At 37.5% G+C, this 13,968-nt stretch overlaps 1 protein-coding gene and 1 pseudogene across 6 annotated transcripts in view; both read left to right on the plus strand.

Moving 5' to 3' along the window:
- The window catches only part of AGL (amylo-alpha-1, 6-glucosidase, 4-alpha-glucanotransferase), an 86,445-nt gene that overhangs the window by 19,488 nt on the left and 52,989 nt on the right, over positions 1-13,968 (plus strand). The window lies entirely within an intron of this gene.
- On the plus strand, positions 6,363-8,317 carry LOC118911631 (heterogeneous nuclear ribonucleoprotein A3-like; annotated as a pseudogene).

Raw genomic sequence — 13,968 nt, forward strand, 5'->3', positions numbered from 1 at the left:
CCCATAGCCCACCAACAGCAACTGGGGCTGCACCATAAAAGATAACCAGAGTCTTGAGCTTCTGGGTGCCACAGGACACCTTCTTCATAAAGCCATTACTCTCAAGACCAAAAAGTATAGTGGATCTGTTCAATGCAAAGAAACTCAGAAATCCTGACAAAATGAGACAGAGGAATATGTTACAAACAAAACTGTAGGATACGATACCTGAAAGAGGGCTAAATGAAATGGAAATCATCATTCTTCTTGGTAAAAATTTCAAAGTAACAGTCATAAACATGCTCACTGATTTGCAGAAAAGTCAATCTCAGGGAGGACTTCAACAAAGAGATGGAAGAGTTAAAAAAGAGCTAAACAGAGCTGAAGAATACAGTAACCAGAATGAAATATACATGGAGGGAATGAATAATAGATTGCTGCAAGTAGAGGAGACAAGTCAATGAGATGTAAATTGAAGAACAGGACAACAATGAAGCTGAGGATTAGAGGAAAAAGGAACTGCTAAAAACAAGAGGATGTTAAGAGTTGTGTGATAACTCCAAATGAAACAATATTCGCATAATAGGAGTACCATTAGGAGAAGAAAGAGACAAAGGGGTAAAAAGTCTCTGAAGAAACAATTACTGAAAACTTTTCCAATCTGTGGAAGGAAATACCAGGACCTGGAATCAGAGAGCCCCTAACAAAAGGAACCTCAGGAAGATAACACCAAGACATATAATAATTAAAATGACAAAGATTAAGAAGAAAGAGGGTATTGAAAGCAGCCAGAGAGAGACAAAAAGATTACCTATAACATAAACCACATCTGGCCATCAGCAGACTTCTCACCTGTAACTTTACAGATGAGAAGGGAATGGCATGAAATATTTAATGTGTTGAAACAGCAGGACCTTCAACCAAGAATCCTCTACCCAGCAAGATTATCATTCAAATTTTAAGGAGAGATTAAACATTTCCCAGATAAACAAAGGCTGAAGGAATTTACAACCACTAAACCAGGATTACAGGATATGTTAAAGGGAGTTCTGTAGATGGAAATGTTCTTAAACCTAGTTTTCACCAGTGAAAATAACCCACAGTAAAGGTAGTAGACCAATTAATTACCAAGAAAGTATGAAATTAAAACAAAAGTAGTAAAACCAACTATACATAAAACCAGCTAAGGGATACACAAAAAAATCAGATTATGACATCTAATACATAAAGTGTGGAGGAGGAAGAAGAATGAAGTACTTTTAGGTTCTGTTTGAAATAGAGAAATCATCAACAATATATACTTAAGAAAGTAACCATGAATCTTATGATAACCATAAACCTAAAGCCTATAATAGATACACAAATAATTTAAGAGAAATCAACCAAAACACTAAAGAAAACCATCAAATAACAAGAAAGTATAAGAGGAAGAAAGGAACGGAGAAGAACTACAAAAACAACTAGACAACAATTAATAAAATGGCAATAAGTACATACCTATCAATAATTACCTTAAATATAAATGTACTGAATGCACCAATGAAAAGACATAGGGTGGCAAAATTAATAAATAAACAAGACCCAATTATATGCTGCCTTACAAGAGACTCATTTCAGACCCAAAGACATACACAGACTAAAAGTGAAGGGATAGAAAAAGCTATTTCATACAAATAATAGGGAGAAAAAAGCAGGAGTAGCAGTACTTATATCAGACAAAATAGATTTCAAAATAAAGTAACAAGAAACAAAGAAGCACATAATAATAAAGAGATCAGTCCAACAGGAGGATATAATGATTATAGATACCTATTCACCCAACATAGGAGCAACTAAATATGTAAAACAAATTCTAACACAATTAAAGGGGGCAATAGACTGAAAACTAATTTATATTAAGAGATTTAATACACCACTCACATGAATGGACAGATCAACCAGACAGAAAATAAATAAGAAAACAGAGGCATTGAATGACACATTACATCAGGTGGACATAACAGGTATATACAGAACATTATACCCCAAAGCACCAGGATACACAGTTTTCTCAAATGTGCATGGCATGTTCTCCAGAATAGATCACATACTAGGCCACAAAAAGAGCCTCAATAAATATAAAAAGATTGAAATTGTATCTAGCAGCTTCTCAAGCCACAATGGCATGAAACTAGAAATTAATTACATAAAGAAAACAAAAAAGCCCACAAACACATGGAGCCTAACACCATGCTTCTAAATAATCAATGGATCAATGAACAAATCAAACAATATATGGAGACAAATGAAAACAAAAATGCAACAGTCCAAAATTTGTGGAATGCTGCAAAAGCAGTTTGAGGAGGGAAGTACATAGCAATACAGGCCTACCTCAAGAAACAACAATCTCAAACAGTCTAAACTCACAGTTAAACTAGAAAAAGAAGAACAAACGAAGCCCAAAGTTAGTAGGAGGAGGGACATAATAAAGGTCAGAGCAGAAATAAATAAAGTAGAGAAGAATAAAACAAGAAAAGTCAATGAAACCAAGAGCTGGTCTTTGAGAAGAAAAATGAAATAGACAAACCCCTAGCCAGACTTATCAAGCAAAAAAGAGAAAGGACACAAATAAAGAAAATAAGAGACAAAAAAGGAATAGTCACAATGGATACCACAGAAATACAAATAATTGTTTATGAATTCTATGAAAAATTATATGCCAATCAATTGGATAACCTAGAAGAAATGGACAAATTCCAAGAAAAATACAGCCTTCCAAGATTGACCCTAGAAGAAACAGAAAATCTGAACAGACCAGTAACCAATAATGAAACTGTATTGGTAATCAAAAAACTCCAAAGTCCAGAACCAAATAGCTTCACAGGAAAATTCTGCCAAATATTTAAAGAGCTAATACCTATCCTTCTTAAAGCATTCCAAAAAGTAGAAGAGGAAGGAATACTTCCAAACTCATTCTATGAGGTCAGCATCACTCTAATACCAATACCAGACAAAGACAATACCAGAAAAGAAAATTATAGACCAATATCCCTGATGAACATAGATGCAGAAATCCTCAACAAAATAATAGCAGACTGAATTTAAAAAATACATCAAAGGGATCATCCATCATGACCAAGTGGGATTTATTCCAGGGATGCCAGGATGGTACAATATTTGTAAGTCAATCAGTGTGATACACCACATAAACAACAGAAGTATAAAAACCACATGATCATCTAATAGATGGTGAAATAGCACTTGACAAAATTCAACATCAAGTCATGGTAAAAACTCTCGATAAAATGGGTATAGAGGGTACATACCTAAAATAATAAGGGTCATATAAAGATAAACCCCCAGATAACATCATATTCAATGACAAAAAGATGAAAGCTTTTCCTCTAAGATCAGGAACAAGACAAGGATGGCCACTTTTATTTAACATAGTACTGCAGGTCCTAGCCATGGCAATTAGATAAGATAAAGAGAGAAAAGGCACCCACATTGGTAAGGAAGGAGTAAAACTGTCACTTTTGGCAGATGACATGATATTGTATACAGAAAAACCCAAAGACTCCACCAAAAACTATTAGAACTAATAACAGGATTCAGCAGTGCAGGATACAAAATTAATATGCAGAAATCTGCTGTATTCCTATATTCTAACAACATACTAGCAGAAACAATAAAATACCTAGGAATAAACCCAACCAAGTAGGTAAAAGACCTGTACTCTGAAAACGATAAGGCACTTATAAGAGAAATTAAAGTCACAAATAAATGGAAATCTATCCCATGATGCTTATGGATAGGAAGAATTGATATTGTCAGAATGGCCAGCCTGCCCAAAGCAAGTTACAGATTCATTATAATCCCTATCAAAATACTGATATCATTTTTCAATGATCTAGAATAATCCTAAAATTCATACAGAACCACAGAAGATCCTGAACAGCCAAAGCAATCCTGAGAAAGAAGAAGAAAGCTGAGGGTATTACGCATCCTAACTTCAAGCTATGTTACAAAGCTACAATAATCAAAACAGTATGGTACTGGCACAAGAACAGACCCTAATTCAATGGAACAGAATAGAAAGCCCAGATATAAACCCATGCATGTATGGTCAATTAGTATTCAATAAAGGAGCCTTGAATATACAATGAAGAAAATACAGTCTCTTCAATAACTTGTGTTGGGAAAACAGGACAGCTACCTGCAAGAGGAACTGGATTACTGTCTAACTCCATACACAAAAGCAAACTCAAAATGGATTAAAGACCTAAATGAAACCATACAACTCTTAGAAGAAAACATAGGCAAAAATCTCTTGAACATAAGCATGAGCAATTTTTTTCTGGACACATCTCCTTGGGCAAGGGAAAAAAAATAAAAAATAAACAAGTGGGACTACATCAAATTAAAAAGCTTCTGTACAGCAAGAGACACCATCAGCAGAACAAAAAGGCAACCTGTAGTATAGGAGAATATATTTGTAAATGATTTATCCAATAATGGGTCAATGCCCAAAATATATAAATAATTCATATGTCTCAATATAAAAAAAAAAGACAAATAACCCTATTTTAAAAATAAGCCTGTTCAGGTGGAGGACCTGAACAGACATTTCTCCAAGGAAGAAATACAGATGGCCAATAGGCTCATGAAAAGATGCTTCACATCACTAATCAACAGAGAAATGTAAATCAAAACCACAATGAGATATCACCTCACACCAAGTCGAATGGCCACTATCCAAAAGACAAGAAGTAACAAGTGTTGGTGAGGATGTGAAAAAAAGGGAACCTTCCTACACCATTTGTGGGAATGTCAATTGATGCAGCCTTTGTGGAAAGCATATGGAAGTTTCTCAAAAAACTAAAAATACAAATACTGTTTGACCCACTAAATCTCACTTCTAGGAATTTACCTGAAGAACAAAAAATCCCTGATTCAAAAAGATATGTGCACCCCTATGTTTACTGCCACATTATTTACAATAGCCAAGATACGGAAGCTACCAAAGTATCTATCAATAGATGAATGCATAAGGAAAAAGTGACACATACACACAATGGAATATTTTTCAGCCATAAAAAAAGAAATTCTGCCATTTTGCAGCAATATGGATTGACTTGGTATTAGGCTAAGTGAGATATGTTAAGCAGAGGAAGACAAATACCATATGATTTCACATATTTGTGGAAAACAAAAACAAAACAAAGTGAACAAAACAGCAGTAGACACACTGAGAAGTGACTGGTGGTTGCCATGAGGGAGGGGTTAGGGTTTGGGTGGTTGGGGAGCATGAGTGGGATAAAAGGGCACAAAATTTTTCAATCATTATACAAATTGGTCACAGGGATGATAGTACAGCAAGGAGAATATAGCCAGTGATTCTGTAATATCATCCTATGTTGAAAGATAGTAACTGCACTAGTTGGGGTGAGGGTTTAATAGTATGGGTAACTGTTGAATCTCTGGGTTGTATACTTGAAACAAAGATAAGATTGTATATCAATGATACTTAAAAAAATACATAGCAATTATTTCCACTGGAGACTGTTTCTTACTATTGGTTGCTTAGCACATGCTCAGAATACAGTAGAGATTGATATATTTGTTAAATGAATGAATGGGAGATAAGCAGATTATTTCATATGCCAAGGCTTGATACAGGCTTTGAATTTGAGAATGTGATAGTCTTCTGTTGGCTACAGTAGGAACCTTAACATAGGTAGAGGGACTTCAGCTAATGGTGCTAACCATTAAGGCCATCTTACCACTAGTGAGCCTGAACCAAGTATGAGCCAGTGACTAAAGGTAAAGAAAGGAATCTTCAACTAAGGCCATAACTAACCTCAAGAAGTTATTCATTGTGTCCCCCCAAAAATAAGGTAAGAAAAACCATGCTTAAAAGAGAAATTAATGTTTTTATGAGGCAAGTTAGAAAGATTAAAAAAGAATATCTACAATTAGTGTAGAACAACCTAACAGCAAGGATCTTTGCTGTCTCTTAAAATAAGGAAGTATCTTTCTCTTCCAGAAACTAAAGCCAGAGTAGAACACAGAAATACTGCCTTTCAAGTAGAAGTCAGTATGACTTGATGTCCAGGTTGCTTGAGTCAGTCACACCTAAGCTTTTGCAATTGTGTAATGTATTAATACATGAATTATTTTATATTAACTCTCCATGTTTCATTTTACTAAAGGGCCTCTATCTTCCCTTCCCTCTGATATTTATAAGATGTATTACTTATATGCTATAATATATGCTCACAGTAAAGAAAAAAAGCCAAACAGTGCCAAAATATAATAAATAGAATATGTGGTTTCCTTTTCCCCAAACCCACTTCCTAGAGGGAACTGTATACCAAGTAATAGTTTCTTATGTTTCTTTTCAGACTCTTTTTGAAGAAAATTCAAATTTTATATGTATTGTTATATAAGTATGTATATATACATAAGTTTTATATTTATATCCATTTTACACACATGCTGGTGGGACTGCAGTATACAGCATACAGTTCATAACAGAACTAAAACTTTAGTTGACAATACAGCTAAGTATTTCTTGTAATGCAGTTTTAAAGTACTTGCAATCTTTAGCCTTTTTGATAGAGTATTTCCAGTTTTCTCATCATTCATTCAATACATATCTATTGAGGATTTCAGCCCCTGATGTTGGGGGAGGAGGGCTATGATCCAAAGGAACCAGAGCAGTTGAGAAAGGTGTTTATTGTGGTCCAAGCTTTGAAGCTACAGATGATAGTTGAAGAGAATATTTTGAGAAATGGGGCACACTTAAAGACTGTGTAGTGATGAGAGACCCCTAAACAAAATGGTCCAGGGGCTTTGGTTTTGTGACTTTCTCTTGTGTTAAGAGGTGGATCAGCTTGTGTGCTTGGCCACCCAAGGTTGATGAGCATGTGGTGAAACCAAAGGGAACTGTTTCCAGAGAGGATTCTGTAAATCCTGGTGTCCATCTAATAGTGAAGAAAATTGTCTTTGATGGCATTAAAGAAGATACAGAAGAATATAATTTGAGAGACTACTTTGAAAAGTATGGCAAGTTTGAAACCACAGAAGTTATGGAAGACAGGCAGAGTGGAAAAAAGAGAGGATCTGCTTTTGTAACTTTTCATGATCATGATACAGTTGATAAAATTGTTCAGAAATACCACACTATTAATGGGCATGATTGTGAAGTGTGAAAAGGCCTTTCTAAGCAAGAAATGCAGCCTTCTGGATCCCAAAGAGGTCATGGGGGTGGACGTGGCAACTGTACACGTCATGGAGGAAACTCTGATCATGGGGACTTTGGTGAAAGAGGAGACTGTGGGGCTGGGGCAGGCAGGGGTGGTGGCAGCAGAGGTAGTTCTGGGAGAAGTGATGGGGACACCTATGGTAGTTGCCCTGGTTATAATAGCAGAGGAGGCTATGATGGCAAGGGACCAGAATATGGAAACCAAGGTGGTGGCTATGGTGGTCGTGGAGGAGGAGGAGTATTACAATGAAGGAGGAAATTTTGGAGCTGATAACTATGGTGGTGGTGGAAACTACAGTGATTTTTGAAATTGTACTGAACAGCAATCATGAATATAATTTGACCCCTGCAGGGGGTCGGTTTGGGTGAAAGAAGCTTGGGCAGTCTCTATGGTGGTGGTTGTGGATCTAGTGGTGGAAGCTGTGGATGTGGTAGTAGAAGGTTCTAGAAACTCAGAAGAAAAGGGCTACAGTTCTTAGCAGGAGAGAGAGTGAAGAGTTGTCAGGAAAGTTGCAGGTAACTTTGAGACAGTTACCCCAAATGCATAGAGGAAATATAAAAATATGCCACAGAAGGAGCAGTGATCCATAGTTAGAAAAGCTACTGCAGCTTAAACAGGAAACCCTTCTTGTTCAGGACTTGCGTAGTCACAGTTTGTAAAAAGTGAAGCTATTGATTGATAAAAATGTAGTGTCAATTAGGTGTACATTCCTGAGGTCTTTTATCTGTTGTAGCTTTTTCTTTTTCTTTTTCTTTTCAATACATCAGGTATATTGCCTTGTAAATTGTGGTAGTGGTACCAGGAATAAAAAATTAAGGAATTTTTAACTTTTCAGTATTTGTGTAGTTTTTCTGCATTTTAGTACACAAATTTTAAGAAAATGCAGTTTTGAAGGTGTTTCCTTGAGAGTTAGCAAGTAAAGAAGATCATTGTTAATTATCATTTTATATGAATTTTGCTAAACTTAGCTGTAGACAAACACCTGCTGACTTGCAATTGAAGGGAAATCTGTTCCTCCCATTTCCAAATCATAAAATGAATGGGCTCTGACATGTGGAGAGAATAGTGCTTACAGTTTCATTCGAGCCCTAAGTATGTGCCCTATTGTTATCCTTCCTTTGGCAGTTGAACATTGATTTTGATTTTGAGATATCTTATTTTTGTTTTAAGAGGTAGTAAGCCAAACAAGCAATAAAAATGGGAATGGAGTGTACTAATGTTTGAATATGCCCTCTTGTTGCTCCAATTCTGTGCCTCTGTGCATTAAGAATATTTGGATTAATGCAATGTCAGCATGGAAATCGGTCTTCACAGATACTGGAGTTTTCCAGAAAACACTCACAAACAAATTTAACAGACAACACTCTATTTGTTAGTAGATATATGTGAATAAGCAGTGTAGAAATGAGACTAATATTAGAAAGTGGTTAAGTCTTTAACAAGTTCAAATGTGATTATATAAATGGACACTCTCAATGTTCACAATTTAAACCTGGGTACCTGGACAAAACAATACTTGGGAAATTTTTTGTTAAAATTGAGTTAAATTGGAGGGAGGGCTCAAGATGGCAGCATGAGCAGGGTGGCAGAAATCTCCTCCCAAAACCATATATATTTGTGAAAATACAACAAATACAACTATTCCTAAAAGAAAGACGAGAAGATACAGTACAACATCCAGGCGACATCTACATCTGCGAGAACTCAGCATCTCACCAAGGAGGTAAGATACAAAGCCACGGCCTGGCAGGACCCGAGCACACCCCAACCCCAGTTCACTGGCGGGAGGAGAGGATTCAGAGCGGGGGGGAGTGGAAGCACAGGACTGCTAAATAACCAGCCCTAGTAATCTGCACCGGGAGTGTAGACACACCTTGCATGGTGTGCTGGATATCAGAGAAATGGAAAAGTAAAACCTGAGACAGAGAGACTGCAAGTGGGTCCCCACAACCAGCTCTCCTGGGACAAAAAAAAGTGGGGGATTTTTAAAAGTCTTGAAGGGACAAGGGCTCAATAGCTGAACAAAATCATCCCAGCACACTCAGCCCAGAAGGCTCGGAATTTTTGAGGCTCTTCATTCCCCCTAACCCCTTTATGGGTAAAGCAACCCTGAAGCCCCTCACGGCAATAAGCAACCTGCCATTTGGTCCCCCCGACCAGTGCTGCAGACGGGAACAGCACACCCACAGCAACCATACAGAGTCTCCTCCCAGCATGCAGCTAGCCAGGACGGGCAGTGAAAGATAGTGCAAGGCCTGGGAGGCAAGAAGGGGCACCGTTCTCATGGGAGAACACCCCAGGCGTGGCTGTGACTCCACACAGTGCGCTAAGCTAGCCTGAAGGCGGCCCTGCCCAGGGCAGCTCAGGGGATCCCAGACACTGCCTCCTGGTGCACAGCTAACTGGCGCAGGCAGCGGAAGCCGGAGCAAGGCCCGGGAGGCATGAAGGGGTACTGTTCTTGTGGGAGAACACTCCCGGAATGGCTACGAACCCCCACAGGGCTCTAGATTAGCCTGAAGGTGGCCCTGCCCAGGGCAGCTCAGGGGATCCCAGAGACTGCTTCCAGGTGTGCTGGTAACCGGCGCAGACAGCGGAGAAGGGCACAGTGAACAACAAGCAGGAAGGAACTTTGTTCTCCCAGATGACACACGTGCCACTGGCCTGCGACATCTTCTATTGCCATGAGAAGGCAGAACAATCTGGTCCAGTCATAGATCACCCAGACAACCTCAGAGAGAGGGCCTAATGGGATAGATTTAACCAGTCTTCCTGAAAAAGAATTCAAAATAAAGGTCATAACCATGCTGATGGACCTGCAGGGAAGTATGCAAGAGTTAAGGGATGAAGTCAGGAGGGAGAATACAGAAATAAAACAATCTCTGGAAGGACTTAAGAGCAAATTGGATGAGGTGCAAGAGACTGTTAGTGGAATAGAAATCAGAGACTAGGAATGCAGAGAAGCTGAGGCAGAGAGAGATAAAAGGATCTCTAGGAATGAAAGAATATTAAGAGAACTCTGTGACCAATCCAAACGGAACAATATTCACATTTTAGGGGTACCAGAAGAAGAAGAGACAGAAAAAGGAATATAAAGTGTTTTTGAAGAAATAATTGCTGAAAACTTCCCAAAACTGGGGGAGGAAATAGTCACTCAGACCATGGAAGCCCACAGAACTCCCAACATAAGAGACCCAAGGAGAAAAACACCAAGACATATAATAATTAAAATGGCAAAGATCAAAGACAAGGACAGAGTTTTAAAGGCAGCCAGAGGTAGAGAAAAGGTCACCTGCAAAGAACAACCCATCAGGCTATCATCAGACTTCTCAAAAGAAACCTTACAGGCAAGAAGAGAATGGCATGATATATTTAATGCAATGAAACAGAATGGCCTTGAACCAAGAATACTGTATCCAGGAAAATTATCATTTAAATATGAAGGAGGGATTAAACAATTCCCAGACAAGCAAAAGTTCAGGGAATTTGCCTCCCACAAACCACCTCTACAGGATATTTGAAAGGGATTGCTCTACATGGAAGCACTCCTAAGGCAAATTAGATGTCACCAGAGAAAATAAAATCACAACAAAGGAAGCAGACCAACAAAATACTAAGTAAAGGCAAAAAATAAAATCAACTACTAACAGTCAAAGGAAACACAAAAGAGTACAGAATAAAACATCTAACATATAAAGAATGGAGGAGGAGGAATAAGAAGGGAGAGAAATAAAGAATCATCAGATTGTGTTTATAATAGATCAATAAGAGTTAAGTTAGATGGTTAGATATTAAAGAGGCTACCCTTGAACCTTTGGTAACCAAGAATCTAAAGCCTGCAATGGCAATAAGTACATGTCTTTCAATAATCACCCTAAATATAAATGGACTGAATGCACCAATCAAAAGACACAGAGTAATAGAATGGATAAAAAAGCAAGACCCATCTATATGCTGCTTACAGGAGACTCACCTCAAACCCAAAGACATACACAGACCAAAAGTCCAAGGGTGGAAAAAGATATTTCATGCAAACAATAGGGGGAAAAAGCAGGTGTTGCAGTACTTGTATCAGACAAAATAGACTTCAAAACAAAGTAACAAGAGATAAACAAGGACATTACATAATGATAAAGGGCTCAGTCCAACAAGAGGATATAACTATTATAAATATATATACACCCAATACAGGAGCACCAACATATGTGAAACAAACACTAACAGAATTAAAGGAGGAAATAGAATGCAATGCATTCGTTCTAGGAGACTTCAACACACTACTCACTCTGAAGGACAGATCCACCAGGCAGAGAATTAGTAAGGACACAGAGGCACTGAACAACACACTAGAACAGATGGACTTAACAAACATCTACAGAACTCTATACCCAAAAGCAGCAGGATACACACTGTTCTCAAGCACATATGGAACATTTTCCAGAATAGACCACATACTAGGTCACAAGAAGAGCCTCAGTAAATTTGAAAAGATTGAAATTCTACCAAACAACTTCTCAGACCACAAAGGTATAAACTAGAAATAAATTGTACAAAGAAAACAAAAAGGTTGACAAACACATGGAGGGTTAACAACATGCTCCTAAATAATTAATGGATCAATGACCAAATTAAAACAGCAATCAAGCAATATATGGAGACAAATGAGAACAACAGCACAAAGTCCCAACTTTTGTGGGACACAGCAAACGCAGTTCCAAGAGGAATGTGTATAGCAGTCCAGACCTGTTTGAAGAAGGAAGAATACTCCCAAATGAATAGTCTATAGTCACAATTATTGAAATTGGAAAAAGAAGAAAAATGCGGCCCAAAGTCAGCAGAAGGAGGGATATAATAAAGATCAAAGAAGAAATAAATAAAACTGAGATGAATGAAACAATAGAAAAAAATCAATGAAACCAAGAGCTGGTTCTTTGAGAAAATAAACAAAATAGATAAACCCCTAGCCAGACTTATTAAGAGAGAAAGAGAATCTACACACATCAACAGAATCAGAAATGAGAAAGGAAAAAGTACAACAGACCCCACAGAAATACAAAGAATTATTAGAGAATACTATGAAAATGTATATGCTAACCAGCTGGAAAACCCAGAAGAAATGGACAACTTCCTAGAAAAATACAACCTTCCAACAATGACCACAGAAGAAACAGAAAATCTAAAAAGACCAATTACCAGCAACGAAATTGAAGGGGTAATCAAAAAACCATCCAAGAACAAAACGCCTGGACCAGATGGATTCACGGCTGAATTTTATCAGACATACAGAGAAGACATAATACCCATTCTCCTTAATGTTTTCCAAAAAATAGAAGAGGAGGGAATACTTTCAAACTCATTCTATGAAGCCAGCATCACTCTAATACCAAAACCAGGCAAAGACACCAAAACCAGGCAAAGACCACACCAAAAAAGAAAATTACAGACCAATATCCCTGATGAAATAAATGCAAAAATATTCAACAAAATATTAGCAAACCAAATTCAAAAATATATCAAGAGGATCATACACCATGAACAAGTTGGATTTATTCAAGGGATGCAAAGATGGTACAACATTCGAAAATCCATCAACATCATCCACCACATCAACAAAAAGAAGAACAAAAACCACATGATCATCTCCATAGATGCTGAAAAAGCATTCAACAAAATTCAACATCCATTCATGATAAAAACTCAACAAAATGGGTATAGAGGACCATATATGACATAATAAATGCCATATATGACAAACCCACAGCGAACATTATACTTAACAGCAATAAGCTGAAAGCTATTCTCCAAGATTGGGAACAAGACAGGGATGCCCACTCACCCCACTGTTATTCAACATAGTACATTGCCACAGCAATCAGACAAAAAAAAGAAATACAAGGCATCCAGTTGGTTAAAGAAGAAGTCAAGGTGACATTATTTGCAGATGATATGATATTGTACATACAAAACCCTAAAGTCTCTACTCCAAAACTACAAGAACTGATATCGGAATACATTAAAGTTGCAGGATACAAAATTAACACACAGAAATCTGTGGCTTTCCTATACACTAACAATGAGCCAATAGAAAGAGAAATCAGGAAAACAATTCCATTCACAATTGCATCAAAAAGAATAAAATACCTAGGAATAAACCTAACCAAAGAAGTGAAAGACCTAATCCCTGAAAACTATAAGACACTCTTAAGAGAAATTAAAGAGAACACTAACAAATGGAAACTCATCCCATGCTCCTGGCTAGGAAGAATTAATATTGTCAAAATGGCCATCCTGCCTAAAGCAATATACAGATTTGATGCAATCCCTATCAAATTACCAACAACATTGTTCAATGAACTGGAACAAATAGTTCAAAAATTCATATGGAAACACCAAAGACACCGAATAGCCAAAGCAATCCTGGGAAAGAAGAATAAAGTGGCGGGGATGTCACTCCCCAACTTCAAGCTCTACTACAAAGCCATATTAATCAAGACAATTTGGTACTGGCACAAGAACAGAGCCACAGGCCAGTGGAACAGATTAGAGTCTCCAGACATTAACCCAAACATATATGGTCAATTAATATTCGATAAAGGAGCCATGGACATACAATGGGGAAATGACAGTCTCTTCAACAGATGGTGCTGGCAAAACTGGACAGCTACATGTAAGAGAATGAAACTGGATCACTTTCTAACCCCATACAAAAAAGCAAATTCAAAATGGATCAAACCTGAATGTAAGT

The sequence above is a fragment of the Manis pentadactyla genome, chromosome 4 (genome assembly GCF_030020395.1).
Source record: "Manis pentadactyla isolate mManPen7 chromosome 4, mManPen7.hap1, whole genome shotgun sequence".
In the NCBI taxonomy this organism is placed as follows: Eukaryota; Metazoa; Chordata; class Mammalia; order Pholidota; family Manidae; genus Manis; species Manis pentadactyla.